This window comes from Diceros bicornis, chromosome 13 (genome assembly GCF_020826845.1).
Source record: "Diceros bicornis minor isolate mBicDic1 chromosome 13, mDicBic1.mat.cur, whole genome shotgun sequence".
Lineage (NCBI taxonomy): Eukaryota > Metazoa > Chordata > Mammalia > Perissodactyla > Rhinocerotidae > Diceros > Diceros bicornis.
This window is the reverse complement of record NC_080752.1, coordinates 10,028,185-10,043,071: the sequence shown is the minus strand read 5'-3', so window position 1 is coordinate 10,043,071 and position 14,887 is coordinate 10,028,185. Positions and strand designations below refer to the sequence as shown.

Genomic DNA, 14,887 nt, shown 5'->3' with positions numbered 1-14,887 from the left:
ACTGTGGGGCAGCAGAAAGGAGGGTAGTGACTTATGCTTGCTCTTGCAGTCCCTCCTGTTGTGTGTTCTTGGTGAGGTCAACGAGGAGTGCAATTGTGAGGGTGAGGGGTGTGGCTGGGTAGCTGGGCTCAGTTAATTACCTCCATGCCTGGCTCTTTCCCTACTTCTTTCCTCCTGGAGAAAAACAAGGTAGCCCACCCTCAGAGCCCTGTAGAGGTCCCAGTTCAGGGCATCTGAGGATGAGTATGAGACATCCAGTTGTGTAACCCAGAGGAGCTGGCTAGGCAGACATGCGTCCCCCAGGGAGGACGCCCCTGCCCTCTTGGGGCTAGTGGGGCCAGGTGTAGAGAGCTGTCCTCACTCCTGGCAGGTTCTTGGGACAATAAGGGCATAGGAGAAAGCTGGGCACAGGGAGGCAGGGGCCAGCTCAGGCTGTGAACATGGGGTCAGCATGTTCCTGTCAGGTCTCCTGTCCCAGGTGGGGATGCTGCAGAGAGGCACACTCATGGCTGATGAGGAGAGAAGTGGAGCTCAGATGAACCAGATCAGCCAAGGGCTCCTCCAACCCTCAGATCCTGTGAGTCTGGCTTCTCTGTGACTTAAGCCTCTCCCTGCCCCTCATCCAACAGGGCTCCCTGGATCTGGGAGGAATGGAGAGAAGGGGAGTAGCCATGGTGATCAGAAAGTTGGCATGGAAAATCCAAGAGGGTAGATGGAAAAATAAGAGAGACACTGGGGGAAGGGGGCATTTCCAGGGACACCAGCCAGGAAGGAGGCAGGAAAGGAGTCAGGGACACCAGAAGGTTCCCTCTCACCAGTGGATGGAGATGAGTTTCATCACTCTGTGCGCTTTTTGACACTGTGTGCCCAAGGGCAGTGAAAACTCTTACAACCCTGTGGGTTGAACTCAGGATGCTGAGTTCAGAGGCAGTGAGGGAGGGATCCATGGGGACATTACACTGGGCTCTGCTAGGGCCTGGGTGGAGAGGAACCTCAGATCAGGCACATGGGTGGAGACCAAAGTAACCAGGCCCAAACTCCAGGGCCCTTGGGGGAAGTGGTTTGGTTCAGACAAGTATCCCTGGGGGCTACATTATCAGATGCTCTGTGTCCTTCTTCAAGGCTGTTTCCTGGAAGACACAACATCGATCAGTTGAGTGGCTAAGGACTATGAAAGGGAACCTTACGGGGAGGAAAAGAAGGGCCAGCACTTGTACAGACCTCAACATGAATGGCACACCTAGGATTGTGCAGTGCACAATTTATGCAACTGAATGTGCAGTGCTGACAGGCTTCAATGTGCAGAAGAGACTGTGGGGTTCTAAGCCAAGTCAGAGCACTACTAACCTACAAGCAATGGACAAGTCAGTTCACATCTCTGAACCTCAGTTTTCTCTGTCAAATGGGAGTAATTATCTGCTCTGCATTAGGTGCGTGAGGCAATCTGAGAATTCACTCACATAGTACCTGACATATAGTAGATACTCAATATGTATCTTTTCCTTTCCATTCCCTATGTGGAGAGAGAGAATGTGGAAATGATACCAGACCTCTTAATCTCAAGTTCATGTGCCTGATGAACAGGAAGGCAATTGCTCAGAGGTTGTTGCCTGCAGATGGAGAAAGGTTTATTGGAATTGGCCAAAATGAGAAGGCAGGATGGTAGGTTCTCTCAAATCTGCCTTAAGAAGAGAAGAAAGTAGGGGGTTTTATAGAGATAAGGGGCTTGGCAGGAGGAGTTTAAGAGAAACAAAGGAGTAATCCTAACCTGTGTTTCTTTCACTCCAGATAAGCCCTTGGGCAATCTGGCTTCTGGGCGTCAACAGCAGCTGGGGGCTGGTTATCTGGGGATGGTAACTTCCTTGAAGGCATTCTCTTTCTTCTGTAAAACAAGCTCATAAATCCTTGTGACCCTTGAGACACCCTCAGGTTAAACAAGAAAACAGTAAATTGACAAGATTAACTTCTTTCCATCTATGTCTGTGTTGGGAACAAGTTCGAAAGGTCTTACTGAATATTTGCAGTAATCCTCAGGTGCCCAGATTCAGAAACAGGTGGTGAATGGGGACATTAGGCAGAGCAGGCAGGCTAGGCCCTGCTGGAGAAACAAGTACAAATCTGCAATACTGTTTACCACACAGAAGTGCTGGTGGTGGTGACCACATGGACTGTGTCAAGGCCCTGTGCTGAGCTCCACAGTGACCTGTTGATGCCACTGATATGATCTGTGCACTTGGGACACTCACAGCCCAGAGGTGGAGGCAGGAGTCCTGGGTGTGAATCCCAGCTTCATTGCTAATGAATCATGTGAGAGAGCTTCCTTTCCTCATCTGTGAAATGGGAATTACGATAGTGCCTCTTTTATAGAATTTTCTGAGGATTAAATAAAAGAATTTGTGTAGCAGGATGAGCGCAGTGTCTGAACACATTAAATGCTCAACAAATGTTAATGTGCTTATTTGGGTGTGTTTGTGTTTTTAAAAAAATAACTTTACTGAGGTACAATTTACATACAATATAATGTGTACACTTAACAGTTTGATGAGTATTGAGAAATATATAAATCCATGTAACACCACCCCAATCAAGGGACAGAATATTTCTATCAATTTAGAAAGTCACCTTGTGCCCCTCTTTGCAATCCGTCTCAGTCTCCTCTTCCTCCACCAAAGGCAACCAGAAATCTAATTTTATCACTAGATCTGATTTCAATCATTGGAATATCACATAAGTAGAATCATACAGAGATAAATGTAATCACTTGTATCTGGCTCCTTTCGCTCAGCCTAATGTTTTTGAGAACCATCTACGTGGTTCTGTGTATCAGCAGTTCATTCCTTTTATTGTTGAGTAGCATTTTATTGTACGAACATACGACAATGTGTTTATCCATTCACTCAATGATAGACATTTGACTTGTGTCCACTTTTAGGCTAATACGAATAAAGCTGCTATAAATATTTATAAACAAGTCTTTTGTGGACATGTGTTTTCATTTCTCTTTTGTAAAAACCTAGGTCACATGTTAAGTGTACACTTAACTGCCAAACTCTTTTCCAAAATGGTTGCATAATTTTACACCCGCATCAGCAGTGTATGTGAATCTCAGTTGCTCCACATCTTCATCCACACTTGGTCTTGGTTGATGTTTTATGTTTAGCCTCTCTAGAGGGTGGGTAGTGGTATCTCTTTGTGGTTTTAAGTTGCATTTCCAAGATGACTAAAGATATTGAGTATCTTTTCATGTTATTTTTGGTCATTTATACATCTTTTTTAGGAAGTGTCTGTTGTTTTAGTTTTAGCCTCTCCCTTTTTTTGGTGTTGTTTGTCTCATTAGTGAGGAGTAAGAGTCACTTTTATATTCTAGATATAAGTCCTTTGTCAAATTCATTTATTACAAATATTTTCTCCTAGTTTGTGGCTTGTCTTGTAATTTTCTCAACAATGTATTTTTATTTTTGCATTAGCACATTTGTATTTGAGTTACAAAACAAAGTCAGACTTTTTAAAATGAACTGTCTCATTTAATAATTTTTTTTGATGAGTAGGACTGACTCTGCCAATTAGGTTATATGGTGGGCATTTTCCATAAATTAAATGAACTTAAATCAGCAGTTTAAAAGTACCCCCCCCTTTTGTTGAGATATAATTAACACATAACATTGTGTAAGTTCAAGCGAATGTAAATGTTAATAGTATTAATTTTGTTTTGTTGTGGATGCAAGCAATTGTAACACCAAGTGGAATGTGGGTAAGGTACTAGCAGTGCTGGAGAGGCCCAGAGGAGGTAGAGATTTTGGTCATGGAGGACTGGAGAGGTTCCTGGAGAAGGGTGTTCAAGCTGGATGTGGAGGAATAGGCAGAATTTCACAGGCACCTTGGGTACAGGGTATACGAGGAGCAAGGAATGGTCTAAGCAAAGTCCCAGAGATGATGCCACACCCCAGGACGTCATCTTAGTCCTAACATTCACACTCACAAGGCTACCGCAGGCACAGTTAGCATCAGTCTAATCAGAGGATATGGGCAGCTTGCCAGCAAGGCAGCGTCAGGCATTCCTCACCACATCCACACAGGCATTGGCGATCCAAGTCAGTAGGTGTGGGTCCATCTTGTCTTAGAATCCCCTGGCCCCACAGAATTCCAGTGTCTGCTAACAATCCCAGGGTTCCCGCAGGGTCCAAGCATATTATATGACTCACCACACTCAGGGAAGCCCAAAGCTTCCCGATTATAGTTCATCCATGGTTCTCCCCAGTTCAGAAGTTAGTTACCAGCCAGGGTTCATTTTTGCCATAGCCATGTTGCCTACTGTCAACTTAAAAATAAAATTTGCCTCTTATTTTATCCTTAAATATTTTATCCTCGAAAGGAGTTTATTCGGGAATAGACAAAAGAATTGTAATTTGGGATGCGCATGCTATGGCAAACCGTAAGCAAATCCAGAAAACAAAGGAGGGGAGCTGCTTTTATAGAGAAAAACGGGGAGTAGGGAGGCGCTGTTCTAAAGGAAAGTCCACTGGGGAAAAGTAACAGTTCAGGGTGGCAATGGCTTCTCATTGGCTGAGCTGCAGCATTTCTCATTGGCTGGGCTGTTGCCAGGTGGGGAGAGAAATCTTCCTTCAACAGTAAAGTAGTTTTGCTTCTGTCCAGGATGCAAATATCTGTCCCTTCCTGTTTGGTGTAAGTGACGATATAGAATAGGGTGTGCAAGCTCCCCCTACAGGCCTTCCTGACTCCAATGTAATTAAGGTTTCTTTCATTAATTTCCACACCAGCAACATGGTGAACATTCTACAGTTATCAGGTTTCCTGCGAGACAGAATTGGAGAGTGTAACCCAAGGTCAGCTTCCCAGGTGACGGGGACATGGTTTGGGTAATCCTTTGCCCATGGGTGGAAGTATCTCAGGGCGTGTTCCGAGCCCATTCTCTAGTGCAATTTGGGGGATTTGGGGTAGGATGTGGCAGGAGATGCAGGGAGGAGGCTGGAAGGAAGATGTTGGGGAAAGGGAGGCTTGAAGGGGAGAGAACTACTCGTTGAGGGCTTAGTTTGTGCAGGATGCAGCGCTAGGTGCTCTCATGCAATGTGAGTTAAGGGTCTTGAATGCCACACGACCTCAACTAGACACACGCGCTGCGTGATTTTGTTAATGTCAAAGCAATCCTATAAGCTACGTGTTATCCCATTTTACAGGTGAGGAGAGTAAGATTCAGAGAGCTGAAAGAACTTGCCTGAGTTCACACATCTAAAAAGTAGGGGAAATCAATATTCAAACCCAGGTCTGTCAAGCCCCAAAGACTGCGGGCCACGGAGTCAACTTTCCTTGGTTCCCATCCCAGCTCCCTTACAAGCTGTGCGGTCCTTGGCAAGCAACCTCTGATCTCTATACTTCAGGTTCCTCTTCCCTAAACGTGGACTTCACAGAGCTGTTGTGAGGATTTGATGAGGTCAAGATGTCAGGTGCTTAGATGAAGGCCTAGCACACAGCAAGTGCTTCATAAAGGTGAGCTACACCTCCTCACAAACTACGGAGCTCAGACTTTATTCTGAGGCCCATGGGCAGGCCACTGAGGGGTTTTAACTGTGTCTCTGAGAGACTCCCTCAAAATAGGGAAAAATGGACAAACACTTAATGGTACATTCCTGGGGTGGAATACTATGCAATTGTTAAAAATATTGAGGGACAGTTAACTGCGCTAGTTTGAGAAGAAGGACAAGATATGTTACATGAAAAAGAGAAGGTTTTGGAAAAGTATCTACTGCAAACTCTATTTACATAAAACACCTATGGGTGAGTACATGTGCTAGAAAACTCACAAAGAGCACACACCACTCTCTGGGTGATCCCTCCAACCTCATCTCAGGCCACTGCCCCACCAAGTGGTAGCTCCTGGAAGACATCATGCTCTTTCGCACCCCAGAGCCTCGGTGCTTGCTGTTCCCTAACCAGGAATGTTCCCCCTTACTCTTCACCCAGCCAGCTCCTCGTCATCCTTCGGGTTTCACCTGAAATATCATCTCCAGCAGGAGGCCATCCTGGATCATGTGATCTCAGCAGGTCTCCCTGTTGGTCTGTCTCGTAGCACAGTGTTCATTTCCTTCTTAGCACTTCCTACTGTGTGTAATCATTTTACTTAATCATTTACTTGCGTATTATCAGTCTTTCCCATAGAATGAAAGGGCAGGACCATGTCTGCCTCATTCCCCTGAGACATTGAAACAGTGCCCTGCACATAGTAGGTCCTCAATAAAAATGTGTCGAATGACTCAACAGGGCTGGAATCGAGGTGACTTGTGTATTGTACAACAAGCTGGTATTACCTTTCTAGTGAAAAAGCTTCAATGCTGAAAAGAAAACTCTTTCTGGCTGCAGTGTAGACAGAGGGTTGGTGGCAGGCACCAGATGGAAGCAGGATGGCCAGTTTGGGGTTGATGAGCTAAGCCAGGTGCAATAAGAGGGTGGCTTGGACTTAAAGCAGTGACTCTGGGCTGGATAGGTGATTGAACTCAGCGATGTATAGGACTGGGTGACCGGCTGGGAGGGGAGTGAAGGAGGAGGGAGGGATGCTGGGGGCCTGCCTGGGCAGCCTCCCCTCTTCCCTGCCCAAGGTCTTGGGACCGGGCTGGTGACACTGGGTTCCTGAGTGGCCTGGTCTGCTGCTGTCCTTTCAGATCCAGCAGATGGGGAGCCTGGACAAGGTGGTGTCCTGGGCCCACCAGTTCCCGTATGCCCACCTACTCTGGCTGGGACAGTTCCTTGGCTTCCTGAACATCTATGAGCCTGACTATGCGAAAGCTGTGTTCAGCCGAGGGGGTGAGTGCTCCTGGGAGAGGGCAGGCCTTCCTGAGACCAAAGGGCGCAGGGCACCATGTGGGGAGGAGTTCTGGGCCTGCCCCCTAAGTCTGGACAGCTGAGGTCCCCATCCTATTTATCAGCAAGCCTCCTCTGGGATCCCCCAGTGTCACCTGGCCTGATTTTCTCTTCGTCCTGCAGATCCTAAGGCCCCTGATGTGTATGACTTCTTGCTCCAGTGGATTGGTGAGTGGGCACCTGCCTTCCCATCCCAGACCTTTGGTGTTGGGTGACCAGGATCCTTCCCTGTCTTGTCCCTCCCTGCCCTGTCCCCACTCAGTCAGTTATCCCATCAACTGGACCACCTGCCCCCGCCCCCAGTGCCCCTCGGAAGCTCAGCTGCTCAGTGGGGGGACAAGGGAGGAGGCAGGAGAGCTCCTGGCTGGCGGGGGAAGCAGGGTCCAGGTATCTTCTCCTGCCAGGTGTGTCCTCTTCCCTGGACAGGCAGGGCAAGTGTTCTGAAAATGTGTGTGTGCAGAGCAGCTTCCTGCAGGAGGTGGCACTGGAATTGATCCTAGGAGATTTTATGGGTTTTGCTGGCCAGGGCAGGGCCTGAGGAAAGGTAGGTGGTAGGACCAAGGCAGGCGTCACAGAGGCTGTGAGACTGTGGGTGGCTGGAAGGCAGAGCTGAGTCGGTATATGAGGCTGGGCAGGGAGGACTTAGGTGGGGTTGGATGGGGTGCAGTGTGTTTGGCCCCTGGTTGCCTGGGGTGGGGCGGGTTTCTGTGGAATGACTGGCCTCTCTCTCATCCTTTCCCCAGGGAAAGGCCTGCTGGTCCTCGAGGGGCCCAAGTGGTTCCAGCACCGCAAGCTGCTCACGCCTGGCTTCCATTATGACGTGCTGAAGCCCTACGTGGCCGTGTTCGCTGACTCCACGTGCGCCATGCTGGTGAGCAGCCCTGCCAGGCTCCTGGAGGCTGTGGCTGCCGGCCAGCCCCTCCTCACCCCCAGTTTTCCCTGGAGGAGGGCAGTGAGGAGAATCGCTGAGGCCCGAGGCCCCCTTCTGCCTGCAAGAGCAGTGCTGAGCCTTCTGCGCCTGACGCCTGCTGCCTGCTGGTGCTGACCGGGTGCTGAAGGCCCGAGGGGCCAGGCAGCCCTGGCACTTGTCTCCACCAGGAGACTCAGCCCTCCCTCAAAGACCAAAGTGTCTTTGTGGGGCCTCAATAAGGCTCCTTCTGTAGCAGAGTTGAGGGCTGCCTGCATTTGAGGATGTTAGGAAGGCCTTTCACATCTAAAAAGTGTCTCCTCCTCATTCTCAGCCCACCTCAACTGCCTAAAACACCGCCATTGGCAACTCATCTCTAAAAGGGATGCCAGGTGTCAGGGGTCGGGCTCAGGGTCTCAGGGCTGATAATCCCCAGAGCTTACCCAGGCTAGTATCTTCCCTTGCAGGAAACTCCTCCCCAGCATGACTGCAAGGCCTGACTTACACACAGACTGTGCTGGGGAGCTCACCACCCCTCGGGTCTCCTCTTCCCTTATGTGCAGGCTGCCCTGGCTGGGAGAGAGTGTCTGTGTGCGCTGTGCAGGGCCCGCCTTTTGGTCCTGCCCTCTGGGCCTGAAGCTCCTACCCGCCCCCAACCCCCACACTCCAGCAGGATGGAAGCCAGGCCAAGGACTGGGGGTGCATGGGGGGATGACAGGCTGTGGGTTGTGGAGGACAGGGGTGGGGCACCCAGTCCGGCTGGCCCCTCACGTTACCTTCCATCTCTGGGCTCCAGGACAAGTGGGAGTAGAAGGCTCTGGAGGATAAGAGCTTTGACATCTTCTGCGACGTGGGCCACATGGCGCTGGACACGCTCATGAAGTGCACCTTCGGCAAAGCAGATGGTGGCCTGAATCACAGGTCAGGGGGCACTCGGGCTGACCACACTCTCCACCCCAGCCAGCCCAGAGGGGAAACTTGGCAGGACTCCTGGGTCCTGGGCTGAGAGGAGATAGGTCCTGCCCTAGGGAGCTGCAGCTCGGGGGGAGCCGGGCCCTGCTCATGGCGGGAGACAGATGCTGGCTTTAGCGGGGAGGCTTAGGGACAGGGAGAGGAAGGGAGGAAAGCGCGACGGTCGGGGTGGACTCTGGAGTGCAGCTGCTTGGGCTCTGCTGGAGGTCGATGTCAGCCCCCCCCCCCCCCCCCCCCGTCTCCACTGTGCAGGGACAGTAGCTACTACCAGGCGGTCAGTGAGCTCACTCTGCTGACGCAGCAGCGCATGGAGTGTTCCAGTACCACAACGACTTCATCTACTGGCTCACCCCCTACGGCCGCCGCTTCCTGCGGGCCTGCCAGGTGGCCCACGACCACACAGGTGGGCCTTCGCCCAGGGCCCACCCACAGGCAGCCCAGCTTCTGGTCCAGCTCCTCCCAGCCCCTCTGGGGTCCCTCCCACTGCAGGAGCTCGGTTCCCGTAGGGCAGAGGATGGGTCCCCAGGCAGCGACACCCTGTGCTCCGGCCCAGACCAGGTCATCAGGGAACGGAAGGCAGCCCTCCAGGATGAGAAAGAGCGAGAGAAGATCCGGAACCGCAGGCACCTGGACTTCCTGGACATTCTCCTGGAGGCTCGGGTGAGCGCACGCCCACCTAGGAACTGGCGCCATGGGGTCTGCAGACCATCTTCCCAGAACAGGGCTCACTGGACAGCAGCAGGGCTGTTAACCATTGTCCTCCTCGTTGCCCAGCAAACATGGCCTGTCCCTTGTCCCATGACACATATCAGCACAGGCTCAGAGGTGGGAAGGTGCCGGGTGTGGCTGGCCGTGGCGCTGGGGAGAGATGTCCTAGCAGGGAGGTTGGGTCACATGCGCAAAGGCCTGACGACCAGCTCTAGACTTCTAAGACTGGGAAGAATCTCAGCACCCCAGAATCTTAGGGTCTTAGAGTTTCTGCATTCATTTACTCATTCACTCACTCATTCATTCATTCAGTTGATCCTTTATTCATTCATCCACAAACTCACTGAACCCTACCCTGTGTCAATTCCTGTGCTAGGGATGCAGAAGATGAGAAAGACTTGGCCCTGCCCTCCAGATACTTACAGTCTAGTGGAGGAGACAGGAGTTGGACGTTGACAGGGATCTCTTCCTCTACCTGGTGGCATTCTCTGTGTCAAGTGAGCAGAACTGACAGTCAGGGCTGGGTAAGGTCACAGGTCACTTGGCCAGAGGGATCAGGGAAGGCTTCCTGGAATAGGAGGCATCCAAGCTGGGCTTTGGAGAACAGAAAAGAACCTGGGGGAAGGTTCTAACCCCTAGTCTGAAAAGGAACTGTCCCTCCCTCCCTCGGGCCTTCATGTGACAACTACTGTTATGGGTTCCTCTTGGTACCCACCTCAAATGCCTTGGGCCATCTCGTTGTGCCTCCGCTGACCCAGGATGAATATGGGATCAAGCTGTCAGACGCAGACCTCTGGGCTGAGGTGGACACGTTCATGTTTGAAGGCCATGACACCACCACCAGTGGCATCTCCTGGTTTCTCTACTGCATGGCCCTGTACCCTGAGCACCAGCAGCGTTGTCGGGAGGAGGTACACGAGATCTTCGAGAACTGAGACTCCTTCCAGTGGAGAGTGAGGCTGCAGTCTGTCCTGCTCAGCCCCAGGGAAGGCCTGTACCCATGCTGTCTGCTGTCATCCTTGGATGACACAAGGCCATCCTGGAAACCAGGTGAGGGTGGTGGCAACTCTCCTGTTCCCTCCGCTGAGTCGCTTTTTTGGGGGAGCTGTGCATGGATGCACCCCTGAGCCCATTCTCCCACAATGGAGCCTTTTCAGGTGTGAGTCATGAGAGAAGGTTGTCAACAGGAGGCTGATGTCCTGTGTGTTGACTCCGTCAGATGGCAGAACCTGACTGCCCTTCTGGGTTCCTGGATAGAGCAGGGAGCTCTGGGAGAGAAACAGAGCTGGGAAAGCCAGGGGAATTGATCCCTCCACCTGCCTTGGGACGGTGGCCTGCAGCCTCCAGACTCCTCGGGGGAAGGAGAAAAGTCTGTTTCGAAACTCCATCACTGAAAATCTTTCGATTGTTCTCTGGGATTGAACTCATCAACACGAGACCAATTGGAGCTGACCTCTCTCTGCAGCATGATCTCTGGGAATCTCCCACAGGCTCCGCTCCCACTTCTGCCCTCACATCCCTCTCTCCCTGCCTCCTCTCCTCAGGCCTTCACATCCCCTCTCTCTCTGTGCTCCACGAGGCCGGCACACAGCAGGGACATGGAATATGCTCAGTCGATGGGAGAAACTTCGGATTCACTTAGGGACCCTGACCTGTAATCCAGGGTCTAAGATTTGGAGGACAAGTCTTCACTACCCATTTATTGGTCAGATGTTGGAAGCCTCCCAGTGTGTCCAGCCATGTGTCAGGAGGTGTTGGGGGTGTGGGTGGGGAGAGGAGGAGGAGGAGCCAAGTTGCTGCCCCTGGGGAGTTTTTAGAGACAAACTCACATAACCAACAAGCTAGAGAAAACCACAGAATAGGGTAAGATTGAGTGGCCCCATGTTGAGGGCAGAGGAATCAGAAGGCGTGGGGCTCAAGTTGGCTTTCTAAGGAGGGGTGAAACTCGGATAGGCAGAGGGAGAGAGAGCTGGGCCCTCCAGGTTGGGTAACAGTGTGAACACAGCCTGAGGCAGGGAGTTAAAATATTTATTTATTTTATTTTCACTTCATTCCATCTAGAACTTGAAGCAACTTAAAGAGCATTTATTTTTAATAAAATAGTAAAATACAAATGAAAAATGAGGACCAGGGGAAAAAACCTTAGGGTTTGAGGCTCTCTAATAAGGTCTTGCACAGAGTTATAGTTTTACGACATTTGATTCTGAGCTTCCTGGTGGCAAAAGGGAAAAGAAAAACATATACATATTTATGTATATATATGTTTATATATATTTATATTTATTATATATTTATTTATATATTTATATTTATTATATTTATTTACATGTATTTTAATATATATTTTATTTTTATATGACTCTCTCTCTGTGTATATAGGTTTTTGTTTTTACCTGAGCTTGTCATTGTTCACGCATTTATTACTTCATTTGACCAGTGTGTATCAGCCCTGTTCCAGCTCCACAGGGGAAACCAAACAGAACCTAGAGAACTGTCCTTCGTGGGGCTCCTGTGGGGCCCTGGGAGACACAGGAGTGACCTTGTTTGGGTGGCTGGGTGTGCATACACCTCTAGGGTCCCGTGCTTTCCCTTCCTAGCAGTGAAGATGAGGGAGGGATGGAGAGGAGTGGAGCCAGAACCCCTGGGCCTGAGTGGCCACGCCATGTCCAGTCTGGCCTGGACACTTGGAGCGCTTGTGTCCCTCTGACTCTCGGGTGTGTGATGGAGGTGAAGGGGATGGTGGGGCTGGGGCCTGCCTTCCTGTGGGAGCCTGTGGCTCCGCAGACCCAGGAAGTCCTGGCTGTGTTGCTGGCAGGGATGATCTGGGCAAGATGACCTACCTGACCACGTGCATCAAGGAGAGCTTCTGCCTCTACCCGGCCGTGCCCCGGGTGTTCCGCCAGCTCAGCAAGCCTGTCAGCTCTGTGGATGGCCGCTCTCTGCCCGCAGGTGCATGGGGTGGATTTGGGGATGATTCTCTGATACTCTCTGTGACTTTGGCCAAATCTCTGCACCAGGGGGGAGGAGCTCAGGCTTTGTGTTTGGCTGGTCCCAATCCTGGCTGTACTACGTATGGGTAAATCCCTCTACCGCTAAGCCTCTGTTTCGTCTTCTGTAAAATGGGAATGAGAAGAGTCCCTGCCTCACAAGGTTGTTGTCAGGATTAAAGAGACAATACTCATCAGGGCTGTCGTGTACCACCATGCGCCTGTGCCCTGAACAACTTCAGGAGGCATCATTCACATAGACTATGATGCTGTGCAGTGCACAACCTGTACAACCGTGTGTGGTGGCTTTGTAAAGAGTGTTTAACTCTGCATCTGGCACATAGTAAGCACCCAATGAGTGGAGCTGTTACTCTTGATAGCATAATGTTATGAGTAATAACTTCCCTCGAGAGTCAGTTGATTGAAAGCAGAAAGTGAGTAACAGTCCTTGCCTGTCCCACCTCGTGGTGGAGTAGGTTCTGTCTCCCTTCTTTTCCCTTCCATAAACATCCATGCCAGGTGCTGTGTCCAGTGCTGGGGCTGCAGGAAGCAGGTGTGATGAGGATCAAAAGCCCTTTGATGTGTTGAGGGTGGTCATGCAGTCTCCATCACTGGCAGTGCTCAGGCAAGGCTGGTGCCCAGTTAGGGGACACTAGGGGATGCTGGCCCTCTGAGGAGGTGGTCCTGGCTGTCCCAGGACCACCTGGTTACCAGGCCTCTGCTCTGCCCACAGGCAGCCTGATCTCTCTGCACATCTATGCCCTCCATAGGAACATCGCAGTGTGGCCTGACCCTGAGGTACCCCATCTCTGGGCCAGGGGTCAGATGGGGTGGGAGGCTGTGAGTGTCCCCCTCCCCCAGGACCTGGCAGGTATTGAAGCAAGGCCTGTCCCTTCAGGCCTTTGACCCCCTGTGCTTTTCCCCTGAGAATGTGGCCAGATGCCATCTCTTTGCCTTCATACCCTTCTCCGCTGGACCCAGGTAAGGAGAGGCCCAACATCTTCAGGCCCTCAGGTCTGGGCAGGTGAGGATGGAAGGTGTTGTGGGGGGGCACCATGTTGGAGCACTCTGTGATGAGGGGGCCATGCTGGGTTTGTGGTGATCCAAACGCAGGGTACGTTCCATATTCATGTCCCTGACGAGTCCTTACAAGAGGGACCCCCAAGCGAGAACCCCCCCTGTGAATCTACCTGGTCTGGGACTCTCACCCCACTCCCAGGAACTGGTTCCTAAGCCCAGGTCAATCAATCGATCAGCCACCTTTTCACCCCAAAATCGTTATTGGTTTTGTTGGCCACTAAGGTCACTGGGTCCCTCACTCTGTACACCCCACAGCCTGATGCCATTTTGTGCTGTCACTGCAGGAACTGCATCGGGCAGCAGTTTGCCATGAATGAGATGAAAGTGGTCACGGGCCTCTGCTTGCTCCACTTTGAGTTCGCCCTGGACCCCTGCCGACCATCCATCGCGATGCCCCAGCTGGTCCTGCGCTCCCGGAATGGCATCCACTTCCACCTGAAGCCGCTGGGCTCAGGCTCTGGGAAGTAGCTCTGCCGAGAGTAGGGCCCCAGACAGCCCAGGCCGTGGCCTGACTCTGGGCACCGCCCTCCCCAGGCTGGATTGTGCAGTAGCTGTGGCTCCCTGCCCTCCGGAGGCTTGTCGATTAGACGGGGAGTCGGCACCGGCATGGGCAATCACCTTGAGGGCAGGGCCATGTGTGTCTATACATGCCTATCATGCATGTATTCTAGAGCTCACTCACTCCTTCCACAAACATATGGTGAGCACCTGCTTCCTGCTGGAATCTTCACTGATCTCCCATAATTGGCAGTCTTCCTAAAATGTAGCAGAAACTTACATCCAGCGTGAGTGACACGGTGAACACAATGGAAGCTGTGCCTGGGGATTCATGGTTGTGAGCAGGCACTCACCCATTCCCCGTGACAGAGGGATGGCTTTCGGGGCTGTGCCTTCACTGAGAGGTGTTTCTTTGTTTCACTTTTGTGTGTGTGTTTGGAGTATAACAGGAATAAGGAAAAATTGCCTAAACCAGAAATGTCAAGAACAATGAATTTCTAAAGCAAACTCCCAAGTAACCACTGCCAAGGTCAAGGAATATGGAATATGGTTCCACGGGTGTGTCTTCTGCCCCTCCTGAGTAGGTTTCTGCGGCACCCCTGCCATCGTCAGCGTCTGTGTCACAGTCACCTGGTGCTCTGAGCACTGGGACTTTGGCTGGGAAGTTGGCAGAGTGGCATTTGAGGGGGCTTCCTGGAAGAGAGGGTGCTTGAGTCAGGCCTTGAGGTAGAGTGAGGCACAAAGGTGCAAAGGAGGACTTTTGGGGAGCACTCAGATGGGGCCACATGCTGAATCCGAGATCCCTCCCCAGGAATCCCTGCAGCAGCTGCCTGATGGCTGGGGGCACACACACCTCTCGGGT

At 51.5% G+C, this 14,887-nt stretch overlaps 1 pseudogene; it reads left to right on the top strand.

Moving 5' to 3' along the window:
• Nucleotides 1-451: 451 nt before the first annotated feature.
• Nucleotides 452-13,995, top strand: LOC131413240 (cytochrome P450 4B1-like; annotated as a pseudogene).
• Nucleotides 13,996-14,887: the final 892 nt, after the last annotated feature.